Genomic DNA, 23,313 nt, shown 5'->3' on the forward strand with positions numbered 1-23,313 from the left:
AAGTGGCTGGGGGAAGCCTGAACTGGGCAGAGCCCACTGCAGCTCTGCAAGGCTTGCTGCCTCTAACACTCCACCTCTGGGGTCAGGGCATAGCTGAACAAAAGGCAGCAGAAACTTCTGCAGACTTAAACTTCCCAGTCTGATAGCTCTGAAGAGAGCAGTGGTTCTCCCAACACGAAGTTTGAGCTCTGAGAATGGACAGACTGCCCCCTCAAGTGGGTCCTTGACCCCTGTGTAGCCTAACTTGGAGACACCTCCTAGTAGAGGCCGACTGACACCTCATACAGGTGGGTTCCCCTCTGGAACGAAGCTTCCAGAGGAAGGATCAGGCAGCAATATTTTCTGTTCTGCAGCCTCTGCTGGTGATACCCAGGCAAACAGGGTGTGGAGTGGACCTCCAGTAAACTCCAACAGACCTGCAGCTGAGGGGCCTGTTAGAAGGAAAACTAACAAACAGAAAGGAATAGCATCAACATTAACAAAAAGGACATCCACACCACAACCCGATCCGTAAGTCACCAACATCAAACACCAAAGGTAGATAAAACCACAAAGATGGGGAGAAACCAGAGCAGAAAGGCTGAAAATTCAAAAAATCAGAACGCCTCTTCTCCACCAAAGGAACACAACTCCTCACCAGCAAGGGAACAAAACTGGATGGAGAATGAGTTTGACAGGTTGACAGAATTAGGCTTCAGAAGGTCGGTAATAACAAACTTCCCCAAGCTAAAGGAGCATGTTCTCACCTGTTGCAAGGAAGCCAAAAACCTTGAAAAAAGGTTAGACAAATGGTTAACTAGAATAACCAGTGTAGAGAAGAGCTTAAATGACATGATGGAGCTGAAAATCACAGTACGAGAACTTCATAAAGCATACACAAGCTTTAATAGCTGATTTGATCAAGTGGAAGAAAGGATATAAGTGAATGAAGATCAAATCAATGAAATAAAGCAAGAAGACAAGATTAGAGAAAAAAGAGTGAAAAGAAACGAACAAAGCCTCCAAGAAACATGGGACTATGTGAAAAGACCAAATCTATTTTTGATTGGTGTACCTGAAAGTGACGGGGAGAATGAAACCAGTCAGAAAACACTCTTCAGGGTATTATTCAGTAGAACTTTCCCAACCTAGCAAGGCAGGCCAACATTCAAATTCAGGAAATACAGAGAACACCACAAAGATACTCCTCAAGAAGAGCAACCCCAAGACACTTAATTGTCAGACTCACCAAGGTTGAAATGAAGGGAAAAATGTTAAGGGCAGCCAGAGAGAAAGGTCAGGTTACCCACAAAGGGAAGCCCATCAGACTAACAGCGCATTTCTCGGCAGAAACCCTACAAGCCAGAAGAGAGTGGGGCCAATATTCAACATTCTGAAAGAAAAGAATTTTCAACCCAGAATTTCATATCCAGCCAAACTAAGCTTCATAAGTGAAGGAGAAATAAAATCCTTTACAGACAAGCAAATGCCAAGAGATTTTGTCACCACCAAGCCTGCCTTACAAGAGCTCCTGAAGGAAGCACTAAACATGGATACGAACGACCGGTACCAGCCACTGCAAAAATATGCCAAATTGTAAAGACCATCGATGCTATGAAGAAACTGCATCAATTAACAGGTGAAATAACTAGCTAGCATCATAATGACAGGATCAAATTCATACATAACAGCATTAACCTTAAATGTAATGGGCTAAATGCCCCAATTAAAAGATACAGACTGGCAAATTGGATAAACAGTCAAGACCTATCGGTGTGCTGTATTCAGGAGACCCATCTCACATGCAAAGATACACATAGGTTCAAAATAAAGGGATGGAGGAAGATCTTCCAAGTAAATGGAAAGCAAAAAAAAAGCAGGGTTTGCAATCCTGGTCTCTTATAAACAGACTTTAAGCCAACAAAGATCAAAAGAGACAAAGAAGACCATTATATAATGGTAAAGGAATCAATTCAACAAGAAGAGCTAACTATCCTAAATATATATGCACCCAATACAGGAGCACCCAGATTCATAAAGCAAGTCCTTGGAGACCTACAAAGAGACTTAGACTCCCACACAATAACAATGGGAAACTTCAACACTCCACTGTCAACAGTAGACAGATCAGTGAGACAGAAGGTTAACAAGGATGCCCAGGATTTGAACTCAGCTCTGCACCAAGCTGACCTAACAGACATCTACAGAACTCTTCACCCCAAATCAACAGAATATACATTCTTCTCAGCACCACATTGCACTTATTCCAAAATTGACCACATAGTTGGAAGTAAAGCGCTCCTCAGGAAATGTAAAAGAACAGAAATCACAGCAAACTGCCTCTCAGACCACAGTGCAATCAAATTAGAACTCAGGATTAAGAAACTCACTCAAAACCATACAACTACATGGAAACTGAACAACCTGCTCCTGAATGACTACTGGGTAAATAATGAAAGAAGGCAGAAATAAAGATGTTTTTTGAAACCAATGAGAACAAAGACACAACGTACCAGAATCTCTGGGACACATTTAAAGCAGTGTGTAGCCGGAAATTTATGGCATTAAATGCCCTCAAGAGAAAGCAGGAAAGATCTACAATCGACATGCTAAAATCACAATCAAAAGAACTAGAGAAGCAAGAGCAAACAAATTCCAAAGCTAGCAGAAGGCAAGAAATAACTAAGATCAGACCAGAACTGAAGGAGATAGAGACAAAAAAACCCTTCAAAAAAAATCAAGGAATCCAGGAGCTGGTTTTTTGAAAAGATCAGCAAAATTAATAGACCGCTAGCAAGACTAATAAAGAAGAAAACAGAGAAGAATCAAATAGATGCAATAAAAATTGATAAAGGGGATATCACCACTGATGCCCCAGAAATACAAACTGCCATCAGAGAATACTATAAACACCTCTATGTAAATAAACTAGAAAATCTAGAAGAAATGGATAAATTCCTGGATACGTACACCCTCCCAAGACTAAACCAGGAAGAAGTTCAATTGCTGAATAGACCAATAACAGGCTCTGAAATTGAGGCAATAATTAATAGCCTACCAACCAAAAAAAGTCCAGGACCAAACGGATTCACAGCCGAATTCTACCAGAAGCACAAAGAAGAGCTGGTACCATTCCTTCTGAAACTATTCCATCAATAGAAAAAGAGGGAATCCTCCCTAACTCATTTTATGAGGCCAGCATCATCCTGATACCAAAGCCTGGCAGAGACACAACAAAAAAAAATAATTTTAGACCAATATCCCTGATGAACACTGATGCGAAAATCTTCAATAAAATACTGGCAAACCGAATCCAGCAGCACATCAAAAGCTTATCCACCACGATCAAGTTGGCTTCATCCCTGGGATGCAAGGCTGGTTCAACAGATGCAAATCAGTAAACGTAATCCATTGCATAAACAGAACCAATGACAAAAACCACATGATTATCTCAACAGATGCAGAAAAGGCCTTTGACAAAATTCAACAGCCCTTCATGCTAAAAACTCTCAATAAACTAGGTATTGATGAATCATATCTCAAAATAATAAGAGCTATTTATGACAATCCCACAGCCAATCTCATACTGAATGGGCAAAAACTGGAAGCATTCCCTTTGAAAACTGGCACAAGACACGGATGCCCTCTCTCACCACTCCTATTCAACACAGTGTTGGAAGTTCCGGCCAGGACAATCAGGCAAGAGAAAGAAATAAAGGGTATTCAATTAGGAAAAGAGGAAGTCAAATTGTCCCTGTTTGCAGATGACATGATTGTATATTTAGAAAACCCCATCATCTCAGCCCAAAACCTCCTTAAGCTGATAGGCAACTTCAGCAAAGTCTCAGGACACAAAATCAATGTGCAAAAATCAAAACCATTCCTATATACCAATAACAGACAAACAGAGCCAAATCATGAGTGAACTCCCATTCACAATTGCTACAAAGAGAATAAAATACCTAGGAATCCAACTTACAAGAGATGTGAAGGACCTCTTCAAGGAGAACTACAAACCACTGCTCAATGAAATGAAAGAGGACACAAACAAATGGAAGAACATTTCATGCTCATGGATAGGAAGAATCAATGTCGTGAAAATGGCCATACTGCCCAAGGTAATTTATAGATTCAATGTCATCCCCATCAAGCTACCAATGACTTTCTTCGAAGAATTGGAAAAAACTACTTTAAAGTTCATACGGAACCCAAAAAGAGCCTGCATTGCCAAGACAATCCTAAGCAAAAAGAACAAAGCTGGAGGGATCATGCTACCTGACTTCAAACTATACTACAAGGCTACAGTAACCAAAACAGCATGGTACTGGTACCAAAACAGATATATAGACCAATGGAACAGAACAGAGACCTCAGAAATAACACCACACATCTACAACCATCTGATCTTTGACAAACCTGACAACAAGCAATGGGGAAAGGATTCCCTATTTCATAAACGGTGCTGGGAAAACTGGCTAGCCATATGTAGAAAGCTGAAACTGGATCCCTTCTTTACACCTTATACAAAAATTAATTCAAGATGGATTAAAGACTTAAATCTTAGATGCAAAATCATAAAAACCCTAGAAGAAAACCTAGACAATACCATTCAGGACACAGGCATCGGCAAGGACTTCATGACTAAAACACCAAAAGCAATGGCAACAAAAGCCAAAATAGACAAATGGGATCTAATTAAACTAAAGAGCTTCTGCACAGCAAAAGAAACTACCATCAGAGTGAACAGGCAGCCTATAGAATGGGAGAAAATTTTTGCAATCTACCCATCTGACAAAGGGGTAATATCCAAAATCTACAAAGAACTTAAACAAATTGTCAAGAAAAAAACAAACAACCCAATCAAAATGTGGGCAAAGGATATGAACAGACACGTCTCAAAAGAAGACATTTATACAGCCAACAGACATATGAAAAAATGCTCATCATCACTGGTCATCAGAGAAATGCAAATCAAAACCACAATGAGATACCATCTCATGCCAGTTAGAATGGTGATCATTAAAAAGTCAGGCAACAACAGATGCTGGAGAGGATGTGGAGAAACAAGAACACTTTTACACTGTTGGTGGGAATGTAAATTGGTTCAACCATTGTGGAAGACAGTGTGGTGATTCCTCAAGGATCTAGAACTAGAAATACCATTTGGCCCAGTGATCCCATTACTGGGTATATACCCAAAGGATTATAAATCATGCTACTATAAAGACACATGAACATGTATGTTTATTGCAGCACTATTCACAATAGCAAAGACTTGGAACCAACGCAAATGTCCATCAATGATAAACTGGATTAAGAAAATGTGGCACATATATATCATGGAATACTACGCAGCCATAAAAAAGGATGAGTTCACGTCCTTTACAGGGATATGAATGAAGCTGGAAACCATCATTCTCAGCAAACTATCACAAGGGCAGAAAACCAAACACCATATGTTCTCACTCACAGGTGGGAACTGAACAATGAGAACACTTGGACACAGGGTGGGGAAACATCACACACCAGGGCCTGTCATGGGGTGGGGGGTGGGAGAGGGACAGCATTAGAAATACCTAATGTAAATGACAAGCTGACAGGTGCAGCAAACCAACATGGCACATGTATACCTATGTAACAAACCTGCACGTTGTGCACATGTACCCTGGCACTTAAATAATAAAAAATAAATAAAGAAATAAGAGAAGTGGAGATAAAGGTAACCCTAAGAACAAGTAGATAGACTGAATATCCATTTAAGACACAGTTGGCTCACTAGATCCTCTTTCTCATTCCAGTAAAAAAACGAGTTTTATTCTCTAGAAAACGTAAAACAGAGTTCTTGGGAGGAACATTTTTTTTTTTTTTTTTTTGAGATGGAGTCTCACTTATTGCCCAGGCTGAAGTCCAGTGGCACGATCTCGGCTCACTGCAACCTCTGCCTCCCAGGCTCAAGTGATTCTCCTGCCTCAGCCTCCTGAGTACCTGGGATTACGGGCTCCCGTCACCATGCCTGGCTAATTTCTGTATTTTTAGTAGAGATGGGGTTTCACCATATTGGCCAGGCTGGTCTCAAACTCCTGACCTCAAGTGATCCACCCACCTTGGCCTATCCAAGTGTTGGGATTACAGGTGTAAGCCACTGCACCCAGCCTAGGAACATATTCTAAAAAGGGGGATGATCAAGTGAAAGTTTACATACTCAATGTTGAGACCGCTAACCTTTCTACTTCTTGACTCACAGAGGCTTGCAACCAGGCTTATACACTCCAGGGAAGAGTGCGGAGGATACTTTCTTAGGAATTCTGACTAATCTTATAACACACAGACACACAGACGCACAGACACACACACACACACACACACACACACACTTCTCTCTAAAATACTAACATCAATGGTGGTCTGTTTCCAAAGAACTGTATGTCAACTAAGGTGGTAGTTACCTAATTATCAAAACTAATAAAGCTATACACTAAAAAGGGTGAATTTTTATTGTATGTAAATTGTACTTTGATAAACCTACTTCTAAAAAATATTTTAAAGAATTGCATCTATAAAACAAAAATGGGACAAAAACCCCAACAAAAATACTCTTAAAAATTAAAAATAGGACATAATAAAGATAGTAAAAAACTCAACAGAAGTTGGAAGAGAAACCTGAAGCTATCTCCCAGAACATAGGAAGAAAAAAAAAATCAGAAGACTGGTTTAGAGGGACCAACATCCAAATAAAGAGAATTTTAGAAAGAGTACAAGACAGTAAAAGAGAAATCAAACAAAGAGATAATTTAAGAAAACTGTACAAGGTTGAAGGACATAAATTTCTAGATGGAAAGTGTATCATAATGGATGAAAACAGACCTACAAGGTACATCATTGCTACATTTCAGAGTAGTAGGGAAGCTAGAGAAGGTGAAAATATATAAACAAATAAAAAATAAATCCTAAAATCCAAACTTGGTCATGTAAAAATGACAGATACAGAGTAAAGCCTCCAAAATTCTCAGGCAACCTAAAATTTTATATCCAGCCAAATTATCAAGTGTGAGGGTAAGAGAAACGTATCTTCAGATACGCAGAGTTCCCAAAAATTTCTTCACAGTAAGCAATAAGAGAAGGATAAACCAAAAAAAAGAAAGATAAGAAATGGAAATCCAATAGGATATATGGAAGGTATTTCCCAGGATAATTATGAAAGAAGGTCCCAAGATGAAGGCTGTGCACCAGAAGTAGAGGAAAACTGGTATACATCAGAGCACATAAGGAAAGAAGTATCCACAAAAATGAAATTAATTTATAATAAATACTTGGTGTTCATTAGAGAGGAGATGGAGACAACTGGGGAATAGTTAGAAGGAATGGCACATTTTTCAAGTGCTATAAGAAAAGAAGTGTCAACCCAGAATCCTATGTTCAGTAAAAATATCCTTCAGGAATGAAAAGAAAACTGACAATCTCAGATGAAAGAAAATTAAGAGAATTTGTTACCAGCAGATCTACCCTAAAAGAATGACTACAGGAAGTTCTCTTTAGCCAAACAAAACAAATGAACAAACAAACAAACAAATGATGAAAGAAGGCATCTAGGAACACCAGGGAGACAGAAAATGGTGAGCAAAAATATAAGAAAATGCAATAGACTTTCATTCTTGAGTTTTCCAAATTATGTTTAATTGTTGAAGTAAAAATTATAACACTATCTGATGTTCAAAATACAGGTAAAGAAACTAATTAAGACTTTTATAGGATAAGTGGTGGAGGTTAAAGGGACATAAAAAGAGGTAAGATTTCTACATTTCACTCAAACTGGTAAAATGACCACATAAGTAGACTGTGATATGTACAATGTAATAACTAGAGCTATCACTGAATTATCAAGAATTATACTCAAAAACACTATAGGGAAATCAAAATGGAATGAGAAACGTGTTTACGTAACCTGGAGAAAGGCAAACAAAACAAAATAACAAACCAACAAATAAAACCAGGGAAACCAAAGAACACAGAGAACAGAAAACAAAAAATAAAATGACAGACTTAAGCTCTGACATACCGATAACTGTATTACATGTAAATGGTCTAAAAGTCATTTAGTTAATTAAAAGCCAGAGATTGATGGAGTAAATTCAGAAACATGACCTAATTATATGTTGTCCACAAGAAACTCACTTCAAAAATAATGATGTAGGCATGCAGAAAGTAAAAGGAAGGGGGGAAAAAAGTATCATGCAAATACTAACTTTTTTTTTTTTCTTAATTCGCTTTGTCACCCAGGTTGGAGTGCAGTGGTGCAATCTCGGCTAACTGCAACCTCCGCCTCTCGCATTCAAGCGATTCTCCTGCCTGGATGGGACTATAGGTGCCTGCCATCACACCCAGCTAATTTTTCTATTTTTAGTCGAGATGGGGTTTCGCCATGTTAGCTAGGCTGGTCTTGAACTCCTGACCCCAAGTGATCCACCCACCTTGGCCTCCCAAAGTGCCGGGATTACAGGTATGAGCCACTGCGACTGGCCACAAATATTAACTTTTAAAAAGCAGGCCAGAGTGGTGGTTCATGCCTGTAATCCCAGCACTGTGGTAGGCTGACGAGGCAGGAGGATTGCCTGAGTGCAGGAGTTCAAGACCAGCCAGGGCAACATACTAAGATTCCATTACAATAAAAATAATATAATACAAATGTAAAATAAGCAACACACACACACACACACACGCATATATAATATATATGTACATACAGGTTGAGTATCCCTTACCTGAAATCCTGAAATGCTTGGAACCAGAAGTGTTTTGGATCTTTTATTTTTTCAGATTTTGAAATATGTCCATTATATACTTACTGGTTACACACCCCAAATCCCAAATCCCAAATGCTTCAATAAGCATTCCGTTTGAGTGCTCAAAAAATTTCAGTGCTCAAAAAGCCTTGGATTTTGGACCATTTCAGATTTGGATTTTTAGATTTGGAATACTCAACCTGTATGTGTTTTTAAAGAATCTATAAAATCATTTTTTTCTCTAGATGATAATGTACATAGTCTGCACCCTTTCATATGGGAGACATGTTTACTTCTTCACAGGCTAAAATAGTTTTCTAAAACGTTTTAAGAATGAAGGACTTGACACCATTAGTCATTATAAAATGCAAGTCAAAACTACTTGCAAACCTGTTGCACAAGCAATGAAATAATACTTTGTAACCATTAGAATGGCTATACTAAAAAAGACAGACAATAATAATGTTGAGAAAGATGTGGAAGAACTGGATCCCTCACACATTACTATGGGAATATAAAAATACATTCAAACTTTGGAAAATGTATTTTCCAAATATTACTTGAACCCGGGAGGCGGAGGTTGCAGTGAGCCCAGATCACGCCATTGCACTCCAGCCTGGGTGAGAAAATGGCAGTTTCTTAAAATATTAAATACAGATTTATCATATGATCCAGCAACTCTACTCCTACATAAAAATGCAAAAGAAACAAAAACGTATGTCCTGACAAAGATATGTATGCAAATGTTATAACCTTATTCACAATAGCCAAAAAAGCAAAAAACAACCCAAATGTCCATCAACTGCTGAATGAATAAACGAAATGTGTTGTATCTGTATGGAATTTTATTCAGCAACAAAAAGGAATGAAGTGGCCAGGCGTGGTGGCTCACGCCTGTAATGCCAACCTTTGGGAGGCGGAGGTAGGCAGCTCACCTGAGGTCAGGAGTTCGAAACCAGCCTGGCCAACATGGTGAAACCCTGTCTCAACTAAAAACAGAAAAAAAATAAGCTGGGCGTGGTGGCAGGCGCCTGTAATCCTAGCTACTTGGGAGGCTGAGGCAGGATAATTACTTGAACCCGGGAGGCGGAGTTTGCAGTGAGCCCAGATCACGCCATTGCACTCCAGCCTGGGTAAGAAGAGTGAAACTTTGTCTCAAAAAAAAAAAAAAAAAAAAAGTAGTACCAATACATATACAACATGTTTGAATACTATGTTAAGTGAAAGAAGCCAAACATGAAAGACCACATATTATATGATTCAATTTAAATGAAAATGTCTATAAAAATAAAATTTATAGAGATAGAAAGCAGACTCGTGGTTGTCTTAGGCTAGGATGGGAGTGGGAATAATTGTATATATAGGCACAAGGTTTCTTTTTGGGATGATGGGAATGTTCTATAATTATACTGGGGTTGACAACTGCACAATTCTGTGTACACTTACAATATACTTACAATCAGTAAATTGTACATTTTGGTATGTACATTTAAGACAGGTGAATTTTATGGTATATAAATTATACTTCAATAAAGCTTTAAAGGGACTGAAGGAAATCATAATTGTAATGGTAAAGTCTCATTGCAAAGGATTTATACACTACAAATTCCATTTTGTTTCATGTCTCATATATTTGACAGCACCTTTGTTGGGGCAACAATACAGGATTATCCCTTTTCCACCAAGAGCATTTGACAATGTAACTAAAACTACTTTAAAGCAATGGTCAGGCCTCTATGCGCTTTTGAAGTGCTATTTGATAATACACAAAAAAGTGAAGAATCTGAAACGGTATTAAGGGTTGAAGACAGTGATTATAGAAACTGGCAATGATAGCCTTTTAATGAAAAAAAAGGAACAAAAGAAATAAGGTCTTAAGAGAATAAAAGATTGAGAAGGGGCCAATACACTAACTGTATATAACTATCCTGAACATTGGATATAGTGCATATTTTCTTAAAGACAATACAGTGTTTGCTAATACCCTTAGGGTATTGTCCTAAGAAGGTAGAAAAACAGAAGCATGTAGAAGGAATTGGAGGGATAAATTCTCTTTACATAGTAGCTGTCACCTACCAGAAAAATGAAAAGGGATCTTTCTATATAATCTACTACAATGGCTGCGAAATCAAAGGATTAAACAGCTCTAGGCTGGGAGCGGTGGCTCACACATGTAATCCCAGCACTTTGGGCAGCCAAGGTGGGTGGATCATTTGAGGTCTGGAGTTTGAGACCAGCCTGACCAACACGGTGAAATCCCCTCTCTACTAAAAATATAAAACTAGCTAAGCATGGTGGTGCAAGCCTGTAATCCCAGCTACTTGGGAGGCTGAGGCAGGAGAATCACTTGAGCCCGCGAGGCAGAGGTTGCAGCGAGCCACTGTACTCCAGCCTGGGTGACAAGAGCGAAACTCTGTCTCAAAAACAAAAAACAAACAAAAAAAAAAGGATTAAACAGCTCGAAGTGTTCACATACTCCACATCTACTTAAAATAATGAGAAAAACTCATCATACAGGAATGGAACACATCTAGACTTTTGTTTGTAACACCTTAAGTTACAGCTCAAGATCAAGTTAAGCTTTCTTTTTCCATTAATATACTACAATATATTTATCACTTACATTGTATTTAACTCTGTAATTTTACGAGGCAATTTCATTCCTCCTCTTGAAAATCAAAGCATAGTTGTGTACAAAGAAACTTTCTCCTCCAGTTACTACTACACAGTCATTCCCACCATGGCAAAGGGTATGTGTAGTTATCTCTCAAGAATCTTGAAGTTGAAAACAGTTTATAACCACTATAATACAATACATAAATAAGAAATAAAAGGGTTTTAGAACGTAAAAGCTTTAGCCTATTTTTTTTTAACCCAGAGATGTCAAGTAACTAACCCAAAGACAGTTAATAGCAGATCACAGGACGTAGAATACATGCCATTCAACCACATTTCTATTTTCGTTAATTGAATTCAATTTGTTCTCAACTGGAATAAACATTTTCAATCCGAATAACCAACTTTAAACAGCGTATTGAAGCCAAATAAGATGACAGTACTAATTTTTCTGAGGAGATAACAACAGGTGGACAGGTGAATATAAGCTATAAGCTATCTACCATCCTTCCTTCATCTAACATGGGTAACCTTTTCCTCTCTTTTCTAAGGCCCACCAGGAGATTCATGGGGCCTTATCACAAGTTTTCCCATGAGGCAGCTACCATGTAAAAAATGAAAGGGAAGGGTGAACATGAACTTTTTTCTTCAAGAATTTCAGTGGGCCGGGCGCGGTGGCTCACACCTGTAATCTCAGCACTTTGGGAGGCCAAGGAGGGCGGATCACGAGGTCAGGAGATTGAGACCATCCTGGCTAACATGGTGAAACCCCGTCTCTACTAAAAATACAAAAATTAGCCAGGCGTGGTGGTGGGCACTTGTAGTCCCAGCTATTTGGGAGGCTGAGGCAGGAGAATGGCGTGAACCCAGGAGGTGGAGCTTGCAGTGAGCTGAGATCACGCCACTGCACTCCAGCCTGGGTGACAGAGCAAGACTCTGTCTCCAAAAAAAAAAAAAGGATTTCACTGAAGGAGAGAAGAAGAGAAGGTAAACATGAGATTTTTCTGGGATAATCTTTAGGGCCTGTACGTACTGATTCCTTCCTCCTTTCCTCCTAAATTCAGTTGCCAGACTCTCAATATGTGCAGTATTTCAATAACCACAGTATTATCTGTAGTTATGTTTCAAAATGCAATACAGATCAGGTTAAAAAAAGAAGGTGATAAGAATGGATCTAAGAAAGCCAAGGCTGATCTCAATGGGACTGGTGCTTACAATGGAATATTAAAAAGACTATTTTCAAAGGCTGTTTTGTGAAGTGGAGCCAAGTCCAAAAATAATGGTTGTCTTAGCTCGTTTTGTGCTACTACAACAGAATAGCTGAGACTGGGTAATTTATAAAGAACAGAGGTTTATTTTGTATAGTTCTAGAGGCTTGGAAGTCCAAGACTGAGGGGCCCATATCTAGCAAGGGCCTTTTTGCTTCCTTATCCCATGGTGGAAGGTAGAAGGGTAACTGGGCAAAACAGAAAGCAAAAGGGCCAAAGTTACTTTTATAACAAACCCACTTTAACAATAATGAACCTGCTCCTATGATAAAAATATTAATCCATTCATGACAGAGCCCTCATGACCTAATCACCTCTTAACAGTCCCACCTCTCAACACTGTCACATAGGGGATTAAGTTTCCAACACGTGAACTCTGGAGCGCACATTGAAACCATAGCAATGGTATTTTTGTTTGTTTGTTTTTTAAGAGATAAAGTCTCATACGTTGCCCAGGCTGGCCTCAAACTCCCGGACTCAAGAGATTCTCCCACTTCAGCCTCCAGAATAGCCAAGACTATAGGCACACAACATCCCACCTGGCAAGCAACAGTATTTTAAAAAGCAGAATAGAAAACTAAATGCATAGTAAGATCCAGGTTTTTCAAAAGAGATATAGGTAAGATCTATCCAATCAAAAAAGGTCTATCAAAACATTAACAGAAATTATTTATTGTTGGTGGGATTATGGGTGCTCCCCCCCACCATCACTTAACATGTTTTTCTATTTTCTACAACAAACATGAATTATTTTTATAATCTGAAGAAATAAATATTTTAACTTAATGAGATCACTATCTTATAAAACATGGCTTAATCGTATAACTCCCTTATAGTAAACAAGCAAAAAAGGTGGAAATGCCAATACATGGAGGTAATATTTCATAAGAAGAATCTATTTTAACTTTTCCAAAATTAGGACAGCTTCATCTGATTTTCTCAATTCTTGCTTTCTCACCTCAATTTGGACTTTGCTCCCACAAACCCTTTTTAAAAATCTTTGATTTCTCCCTTTGAACTTATTCCTCCCTTCTGCTTTCAAACATGATCAGATTTCCGTGATCAACTCCTATACTCTTTCTCTGCTTCCCTTTCCTGCCAAATTTCTACAATGAGTGCTTTTTAGCTTCCATTTTCTCTTTAACTCTTTGTAATCTTGCTTTTATTTTGCTCTCTCATCTGAAAAAAAAAATGTGTCTTGAATTAAACCTATATAGGAGCCTTTATAGCACGGATGATGCTCATCAAAGTCAGCCAAGCCAACTCTAAAGACATTGCTCATTCTTCATCACCATTTAGCTCTTTCGTCACTTCAGGGCCCTTCCCTGACTCTTTCTGTTCATCCGACACAGTTGTCCTGACTCTCCTTGTTCCCTTACCATTTTTCTGGTTCCTTTTCCTCCAGCAGCTCCTCTCTCTACTAAAATTGAAGAAATATGCTTTCATGGCTTCAGTTATTTCTCTCGACCCAGGTCTTCCTTAATTTCTTTGTATTTGGCTCCTCGGTCAGCCACTGCTAGGTCCAAGTCAACACATCTAAATCTCTTCAATGTCAAACCAACTTGCTGCCCTTCCTAGCTATCACATTTGAAATGACTGGCAAAATTCTCTCAGACTGGAAACATGGGAGTTATTTTGACTCCTTTCTCCTTCCTTCCTTCTCAAATCTTCCTTCAGGCAGGGCACAGTGGCTCACACCTGTAATCCCAGCACTTCGGGAGGCTGAGGCGGGAGGGTCACTTGAGCCCAGGAGTTCGATACCAGCCTAGGCAACATAGTGAGACCCGTCTCCAAAAAAAACCAAACCAAAGCAAAACAAACAAAAAACCTTCCTTCAAAATATTCCACAGATCCATTCAGATCTTCCTTCTTCCACTGTCAGAACTATAGCCCCATAACTTCAAGCCTAAATCACCATAACAATTATTTGATTTTCCTGCCACCAGTCTTCTCCTGGTCCTTGCAAATCATCCTATACAATCATTACCTATAGTGTTCATGGTAAAATACTACTACAGAATTTCCAAAGTAGTGCTGTAGATTTTAATGGATGCTTTATCGTGTTCAAGTACATTTGGATATGCTGCACGTTAAACTATTTCCTGGAATTTAAATATATTAAAAAGGCCCTAAGAAGTTGGCACAATTTTACTCCGTGATTCCCAGACTTAGCCATCATCCTATCTTATTTTTATTTTAGCAGATACATAAAAAATTTGAAAAATGTAGATTTCCAAGAAACAGTTTTTGGAACTGATTTGCTACATCAAGACTAAACTATTTATCTAAATATCGAAGACATACTCTCGTTTCTCTTCAGATCGTATTAATCTTTCACCTCTTAAATACTGAAGGTCTTCATAATTAGAGACATTACTATTAAAAATTAATAATTTTTTAAATTAGAAGGGAGAAAACACAAAACATTCCAGCATACACATATATATGTCCATATATATATCCATATACACACATATATATGTCCATATATATACACACATATATATGTCCATATATATATCCATATATACACATATATATGTCCATATATATATCCATATATATACACATATATATGCCCATATATATGTCCATATATATGTCCATATATATACACATATATATGTCCATATATATGTCCATATATATATGTCCATATATATGTCCATATATATATGTCCATATATATGTCCATATATATATGTCCATATATATGTCCATATATATATGTCCATATATATGTCCATATATATATGTCCATATATATATGTCCATATATATGTCCATATATATATGTCCATATATATGTCCATATATATATGTCCATATATATGTCCATATATATATGTCCATATATATGTCCATATATATATGTCCATATATATGTCCATATATATATGTCCATATATATGTCCATATATATATGTCCATATATATACCCATATATATGTCCATATATATACCCATATATATATGTCCATATATATACCCATATATATATGTCCATATATATACCCATATATATATGTCCATATATATACCCATATATATATGTCCATATATATACCCATATATATATGTCCATATATATACCCATATATATATGTCCATATATATACCCATATATATATGTCCATATATATACCCATATATATATGTCCATATATATACCCATATATATGTCCATATATATACCCATATATATGTCCATATATATATACCCATATATATGCCCATATATATATGTCCATATATATACCCATATATATATGGATGGGGAGGAGAAAGGGTTTTGCTGGGGAAAGATTCCACTACGATAGTGTTAACAGTATCATTAAAAATAACAGATAGACTTTATCAAAAATTTACCATATGCCAGGTGTAGGCACTGAAGACATATTATCCTCTTTCTATAGGTAAGAAAATAAAGGCATAAAAAGATTAAATAATTTGCCCGAGATTAAACAACGAAAACAAGTAAGAGTCTGCACTGGAACCCAGGTGTTCTGTCTCCATTGCCTATATTCTTAACGAATACACTGTAATGCCTCCCAATTAATATGAGAGATCAAGGGCTGAATCTATAAACAGATGATGCAGTTTTTATCACTTTCTAGCTCATGATTTTTGGCAGGTCATTTATTCTATTCTAAATCTGTTTTCTCAAATGCAAAATGAGAATATTGTGAAAATCAAAATGAGATTACACGTAAGTTATTACTGCTATTATCACCAATAATACTTATAAGAAATATAAACATATACAATTACGGTGTTCTGGAAGGCAAATTTGACAGCACTGTAAAGCAAATGAAATATAATCACATCTCGGTATGCCCTCATTTAGAGAGACCATAGAATTTATCATCCAAACTAGGACACTTTTGAGAGTGAAAGGAGTTACTATTAAAAATTATGCTGGGACAATAGGCATAAATCAGATCAGTCCCAGGAATATTGGGATATATGTTCACCCCACCTGAGGTAAATGTTTACCATCCTAGACTGATTTATTCATGATTTTTTTCTATACAAATGACTAACTACTCAGCAATAAAAAAGAATGAACTACTAATAAACATGACAACCTGGATAAGTCTCAAATGCATTATACTAAGTGAAAGAAGCCAGATTCGAAAGGCTACATATTACATAACTTCATTTTCATGACATTCTAGAAAATAAATATGGATAAGAAAAATATCAGTGATTGCCAGAGACAGGGAAGGAAGCCGACTACAAAAGGATAAGAGGAAACATTTTGAAGAGAGGGACATGTTCTGTATTTTGATTGTGGTGGTAGTTACACAACTGCCAAAACTCATGGAAAGGATACCTCAATAATCTGACTTAAAAATAAATTGGGGCACACAGCTATCCATGGCTTTTCACTAGACTCCTTGGATACTTGGCATTTGCTTGACAGAGCTGAGAAATATGGCGCCCCTTGGCCCACATCCATTCTTTTGTCTCCAGGAAACTGGTTACTCTTCAATCCTGGAGGTGCCAGAAACATTCCTCAAAGTATCTGGAATTTTCGTTTTGACTGGCGACTACCAAGGCCAGCTCTACCGGTTTTGTTTGCTCCTCTCAGCTGTGTGGGCTGGGTCTGACCCTGCAGACTGGGGATGCCCTCTGTACCCTTTGTATGCAATGATGTGGGGTAAGTGCTGTCAGGCTGATGGGAGTTAAAACTTAATTTGCAAAGGCCTCCAGGCTCCTCCTGCCCCTCCCAGCTCTCTGGAAAGCTTTCTACTTACTATGCAGGTAGGTATCACAACTTACAATCTGGGTAAAAAATTAAAGACTCATCCGAATTTTTAAAGGCTGGTGCAGCTAAAAAGATTAGGTCAAACAGATCCATGTTCAAATTCCCAGCTTTCCCACTTAACTAGCTCTATAACCTTGGAAACAGCTGAGTCTCACTTTTTTAAATCTATTAAAGACATTTATGTATTTACCTTGCCTCACTCCAAAAGAAAGAAAAACCTGCAGACAATAAAATACGATTATTTTTTAATAAAGGAGGAAACTAGAATAAAGAGAAAGGGGAAAAAATAAGTTAATTACCAAATTCTTAAAACCTGAGAGAATATTTTGATGTTCAAAGTGATTTCAAAGTGGTAGGCAAAGTTTGGCAGAGTACTAACATTAGAATGCCATGCAGAGATCAAGTGATTCCATTTATGAGAAGAGGGCAAAAACTTAAGAAACTACCACATTAAATCTTTTACAGGAAGCAGAGGGGAAAAGGTAGAAACTCCTAAACTCGGCTGGGTGCGGTGGCTCATGCCTTAATTTCAGCACTCTAGGAGGCCGAGGCGGGTGGATCAGCTGAGGTCAGGAGTTGAAGACTAGCCTGGCCAACATGGTGAAACCCCATCTCTACTAAAAACACAAAAAACTGCCGGGCGCAGTGGCTCACGCCTGTAATCCCAGCACTTTGGGAGGCCAAGGCGGGTGGATCACGAGGTCAGGAGATCGAGACCATCCTGGCTAACCCGGTGAAACCCCGTCTCTACTGAAAAAATACAAAAGAATTAGCCAGGCGTGGTGGCGGGCGCCTGTAGTCCCAGCTACTCGGGAGGCTGAGGCAGGAGAATGGCGTGAACCCGGGAGGCTGAGCTTGCAGTGAGCCGAGATCGCGCCACTGCAGTCCAGCCTGGACGACAGAGCGAGACTCTGCCTCAAAAAAAAAAAAAAAATTAGCTGGGCGTGGTGGTGCGCACCTGTAGTCCCAGCCACTCGGGAAACTCAGACAGCAGAATCACTTGAACCTGGGAGGCCAATGCTACAGTGAGCTGAGATCGCTACAGTGAACCGAGATTGCGCCACTGCACTCCAGCCTGGGCAACAGAGTGAGATTCCATCTCAAAAAAAAAAAAAAAAACAAAAAAACTCCTAAACTCATTGTAAGTATCCTTAAACATAGCTTTTGGCATTAATACTTCCTGTCTCTCCTAATGTTTCTTTTTTTTTTTTTTTTTTTTTTTTTTTTTGAGACAGAGTCTCGCTCTGTCACCCAGGCTGGAGAGTGCAGTGGCGATCTCGGCTCACTGCAAGCTCCGCCTCCTGGGTTCACGCCATTCTCCTGCCTCAGCCTCCCGAGTAGCTGGGACTACAGGTGCCCGCCACCACGCCCGGCTAATTTTTTCTACTTTTAGTAGAGATGGGGTTTCACCTTGTTAGCCAGGATGGTCTAGATCTCCTGACCTCGTGATTCGCCCACCTCAGCCTCCCAAAGTGCTGGGATTACAGGCATGAGCCACCACGACTGGCCATGTTTCATTTTTATTAAAACAAAATGTTTCTTCTAAAACTTCTCCTTCCTTCCTTTCTACTTCATCATAGCCTCTCTTGATGACTTGAGTTCAAATCTTCCTCTCTGAAACACTTCTTTGAGACAGGGTCTCGCTCTGTCCCTAGGCTGGAGTGCCATGGTATGATCACAGCTCACTGCAGCCTGGACTTCCCAAGCTCAAGTGATCCTGCCACCTCACCCTCCCAAGTAGCTGGGACTACAGGTGCCTGCCACCATGCCCAGCTAATTTTTGTAATTTTTGTAGAGACGGGGTTTCACCATGTTGCCCAGACTGGTCTCAAACTCCTGGGCTGAAGAGATCTGCCTGCCTTGGCCTCCCAAAGTGCTGGGATTACAGGCATGCACCACTGTGCCGGCCTCTGAAGGACTCTAGATCCTTGTCTTCGTTGATTTCTTCCTTCACTATCTCTTTTTGTACTTAGTGAATACTGCACAGTTTAAGACTTAACAATCTACAAATAATTGAAGGCCTAAAGGTAAGATATGACTGGGCACTAACTAATCCAGGTGTGTCTCCTCTTGCCAAACAGACTGCAAAACTTCTCTTGGGCAGCAACTGCATTTCATATATTTACGTATGCAATGTAAATTGTAAATCAATGATTATTAGATTAGTTAATATAAATGTATACCTATAGATATATAACCTCCAGTGAACAATGAATACCATCACACTCAAAATACTGTTACCAGAACAGCAGGGGTTTGGTCTAGGTTCTGATGCTTGGCACACAGAAAGCCAATCACTGAGACAATGCAGGGAAGAAGGCTTTAATCAGGTGCTGCAGCTCAGGAAATGGAAGATTGGCCTCAAATCCATCTCCCTGACCAACTAAAATCAGGGGTTTATATAGCAGGGAAGAATTGTAACTACATGCAGGAAAACAGGAATTAGGGAGGGGTAAGAAAGGAGAGTTGGTCAACAGGAAGCAGGTGGCCACTTGGGCAATCATGACAGATAAGGGGTCTGGTGTCTCATTGTCCAGATGCTATGATCTGGTACGTTTTAGTTCCATGATACTGTCTGAGAGTCCTGCTGGTTGGTTTCCTGAGAAAGGAATTCATATAAGACAAGAGTTACTTTCTCAAAGTTTTAAGACCGGGAGGGTCAATTTCTATGTTTATTCAAAGAAACCATAAACATCACTTCTATGGGACAATTGGGCCATTTCAGTACCCTCCTTTCTATTTATTAGTCCCTCGATCATGGGGAGTCTGGTCATTGATCTTTCTGGCTGCTTCATGCTGAGGAGGGGCATTGTGGGCAACTAGATACCATGAGTGACCACACTGATGACAGTGGCTGCCACCATCATGCCAGTTGCAGCAGGGAAGACCAGTTGGGTCTGCACATTCCATGAAGCCAGTGGGAGCCCCGCCCCTTCTGAGTTGGGACAGGAGGTCCCCATGCCGCTGCAGTTGTAGACCCAGGTCTCCTGCTTTACTGAGCAAGCAGGAGCCCTGCCCAGGTGGGCTACAGCCACCCAAACTGCAGCTGTGGATCCCAGCCTCCCTGTGCTCTTTGGGGAGCCAGGAACAGGCAGGATCTGCCTTCCAGGGTGCAGCTGCAGCCACCGCACCTATGGCTGCAGACCTGGGCCTCCTTCTCCAGGAAGCAGGCAGGAGGTGGGGACAGGTGGGAGCCCTGCCTCTTCCAAATTGGTGGGGTGGGAGCTCCCCTGTGCAGCTGTGGCTGCCCTCCCAGGCACAGGACCAGGGCGTCTCTGCAGTCTACACCCTTGGGCGCCCCAGGAAGGATCCCCCTCCCCACTGTCCCTGCAGGCTCAGGGGTGTCTGCTCCCACTGCCTGGCCTCTCTCTGCTCCCAGCACCTGCTCTGATCTGAGAGCAGGGTTGGGGCCAAGCCCCAGGGCCATGAATGGCAGCGGGAGACAGACAAGAGTCCTGGATGGAAGGGGGCAGGGTCCCCAGTAAGGCCCCACCCTCAGGCCAGGGAGGACCTGAAGGAAGGGGGCTGGGCTGCCAGTCCCAAGGACAAGAATGGGGACTCGTGGTGCCTCTTCTGGGCCCACCCATGACAGCCCATGGATCAACTGGCATGCACTTCCTCCCTTCTGAGGTCCACAAAAGCCCTGGGCTCAGCCACAGCAGGGCGGAGGATGCCAGAGGACAAAGACAGCAGAGAGATGACAGAAGAGGACGATCAGCTGCAGAGTGGAGTATCCTCTCTGCTGATAGTTGGAGAAGATGGGACCACCAGCTGCAGAGAGGAGTACCCGCTCCGCTGAATGCTGCAGACGACCAGGCGGAAGAGAGAAGCTGCCCTATCTGCTGAGCGCTTCAGAGACCTGCAGAGATATCAGAATGACTTAACTGCAGAGAGGAGCCACTCTCTCCAGGGCCTCTTCTCTGCTAAGAGCTGAACACTCAACTGGACGACCTGCCTACAGAGAGGAGCTACCCACTCCTCTGAGCTGTTCTAACACTAAATAAAATTCTTCTTCACCCTTCACTTGTCTGTGTACCTCATTCTTCCTGGACACAGGACAAGAACTTGGGCAAAGGCACTGCAGCCACAGAGGTTCTGGCCAGAAAAATCGACACCCCAGAGATCCCATAACAACATGGCCACCCAGGAATCAAAGGTTAATCTAATACTATAGTTTTCATCTGAAATACAATATTTCTCTCTCCAGTCCCCCACTTCCACCGAAGATAAATCACAGCAGGACCAAGCCACCTGTAAAATAAGCTTCAGTCCAACTATACTTGGCCTGATTACCCATACAAAGTACAGCAAAAATCATTGTCCACATAGGCTCTCCTAAAATGGTTTTGTTGGAACCTATCATAAGGCCATTTCAGTCAAAGTCCTGGAAAAATAATCAGTTCCTCCATCGCTGTCCCATTATAAAAGAAAACAGATTCTTACTGAACTTATGCAAACAACCACATTGCCACAAATTAAGAATATTCACAAATAGGCCAGGCATGGTGGCTCACACTTGTAATCCTAGCACTTTGGGAGGCCAAGGTAGGTGGATCACTTGAAGTCAGGAGTCTGAGACCAGCCTGGCCAACATGGTGAAACCCCGTATCTACTAAAAATACAAAAATCAGCCAGGTGTGGTAGCAAGTGCCTGTAATCCCAGCTGCTCGATAGGTTGGGGCAAGAGAATCGCTTGAACCTGGGAAGTGGAGGTTGCAGTGACCCAAGATCATGCCACTGCCTTCCAGCCTGGGTGACAGAGGAAGACGCCATCTTAAAAAAAAAAGAAAGAAAGAAAATTCACAAATAATTTATGAATTCTGAAGCAACTGGGCAGAGAGAAATACACCTCAAATTTTGTATACTCTACTCAGCTGTTAAAGGCTATAAATAGCTCAAATGAGCTGGGTGCGGTGGCTCACATCTGTAATACCAGCACTTTGGGAGGTTGAGGCGGACAGATCAGTTGAGGCCAGGAGTTCGAGATCAGCCTGGCCAACATGGTGAAAACCCATCTGTACTAAAAATATAAAAATTAGCCAGGCATAATGGCACATGCCTGTAATCCCAGCTACTTGGGAGGCTGAGGCTTGAGAATTGCTTGAACCTGGGAGGTGGAGGTTGCAGTGAGTCAAGATTGTGCCACTGTACTCCAGGTTGGGCAACAGAGCGAGATTCTGTCTCAAAAAGAGGGAAGAAAAAAAGTTTTCCAGACTCTGAAAAACAAAACAAAAAAGTAGCAGTGTTTCAAACAAAAAGCCGTACAAAATTATTTCAGTTCTCCATTAGTTCTGTCCATGCAATCAGCTCCTGCTCTGCTTCATATTGGGTTAGTAATTTTTATGAACGCATCAGCCTTTTGGTTAGTCCTGGAAGTTTTCTCTCTAGTCTCCTGGCACAATTTCCAAAGTTACCAGAGGCCTGCATTCAAGAGTCCTTTTCATGAACTCCCCAAAGAAGTAAGCCCAGCATTATAACTGACTGTCAACTGCTTTTTGGAAAGAATCAAAGCAAAACAATTAATGACAAAAATCTCAGGACAGACACAATTGACAAGGACATTTGGTTACTTTTGTGGCATACAAAAATGTAACACAGACGTCATTACTGACATATTAATAATAATCAAGACATCAGAATTTTAGGAATTTCATACAACCTGGAACACATTTTTTTTTTGAGACAGAGTCTCGCTCTGTCGCCAGGCTGGAGTGCAGTGGTGTGATCTCGGCTCACCACAACCTCTGCCTCCCGGGTTCAAGTGATTTTCCTGCCTCTGCCTCTGGTGGGATTACAGGCATGCACCACCACGCCCAGCTAATTTTGTATTTTTAGTAGAGATGGGGTTTTGCCATGCTGGCCAGGCTGGTCTCGAAGTCCCAACCTCAGGTGATCCGCC

The 23,313-nt window shown here is 40.3% G+C and overlaps 1 protein-coding gene across 7 annotated transcripts in view; it reads right to left on the bottom strand.

Annotated features, from left to right (window-relative positions):
• The window catches only part of KATNBL1 (katanin regulatory subunit B1 like 1), a 70,179-nt gene that overhangs the window by 25,718 nt on the left and 21,148 nt on the right, over nucleotides 1-23,313 (bottom strand). For 2 of the 7 annotated variants that reach the window (XM_055363238.2, XM_063698450.1), the window contains exon 2: nucleotides 11,383-11,561. The exons of the other annotated variants lie outside the window; for them this stretch is intronic. The gene's annotated coding sequence lies outside the window, so the exon portion shown is untranslated. The remainder of the gene's footprint in view (nucleotides 1-11,382; nucleotides 11,562-23,313) is intronic. 7 annotated transcript variants of the gene reach the window in all.

Source organism: Gorilla gorilla, chromosome 16, assembly GCF_029281585.2.
Source record: "Gorilla gorilla gorilla isolate KB3781 chromosome 16, NHGRI_mGorGor1-v2.1_pri, whole genome shotgun sequence".
Classification (NCBI taxonomy): domain Eukaryota; kingdom Metazoa; phylum Chordata; class Mammalia; order Primates; family Hominidae; genus Gorilla; species Gorilla gorilla.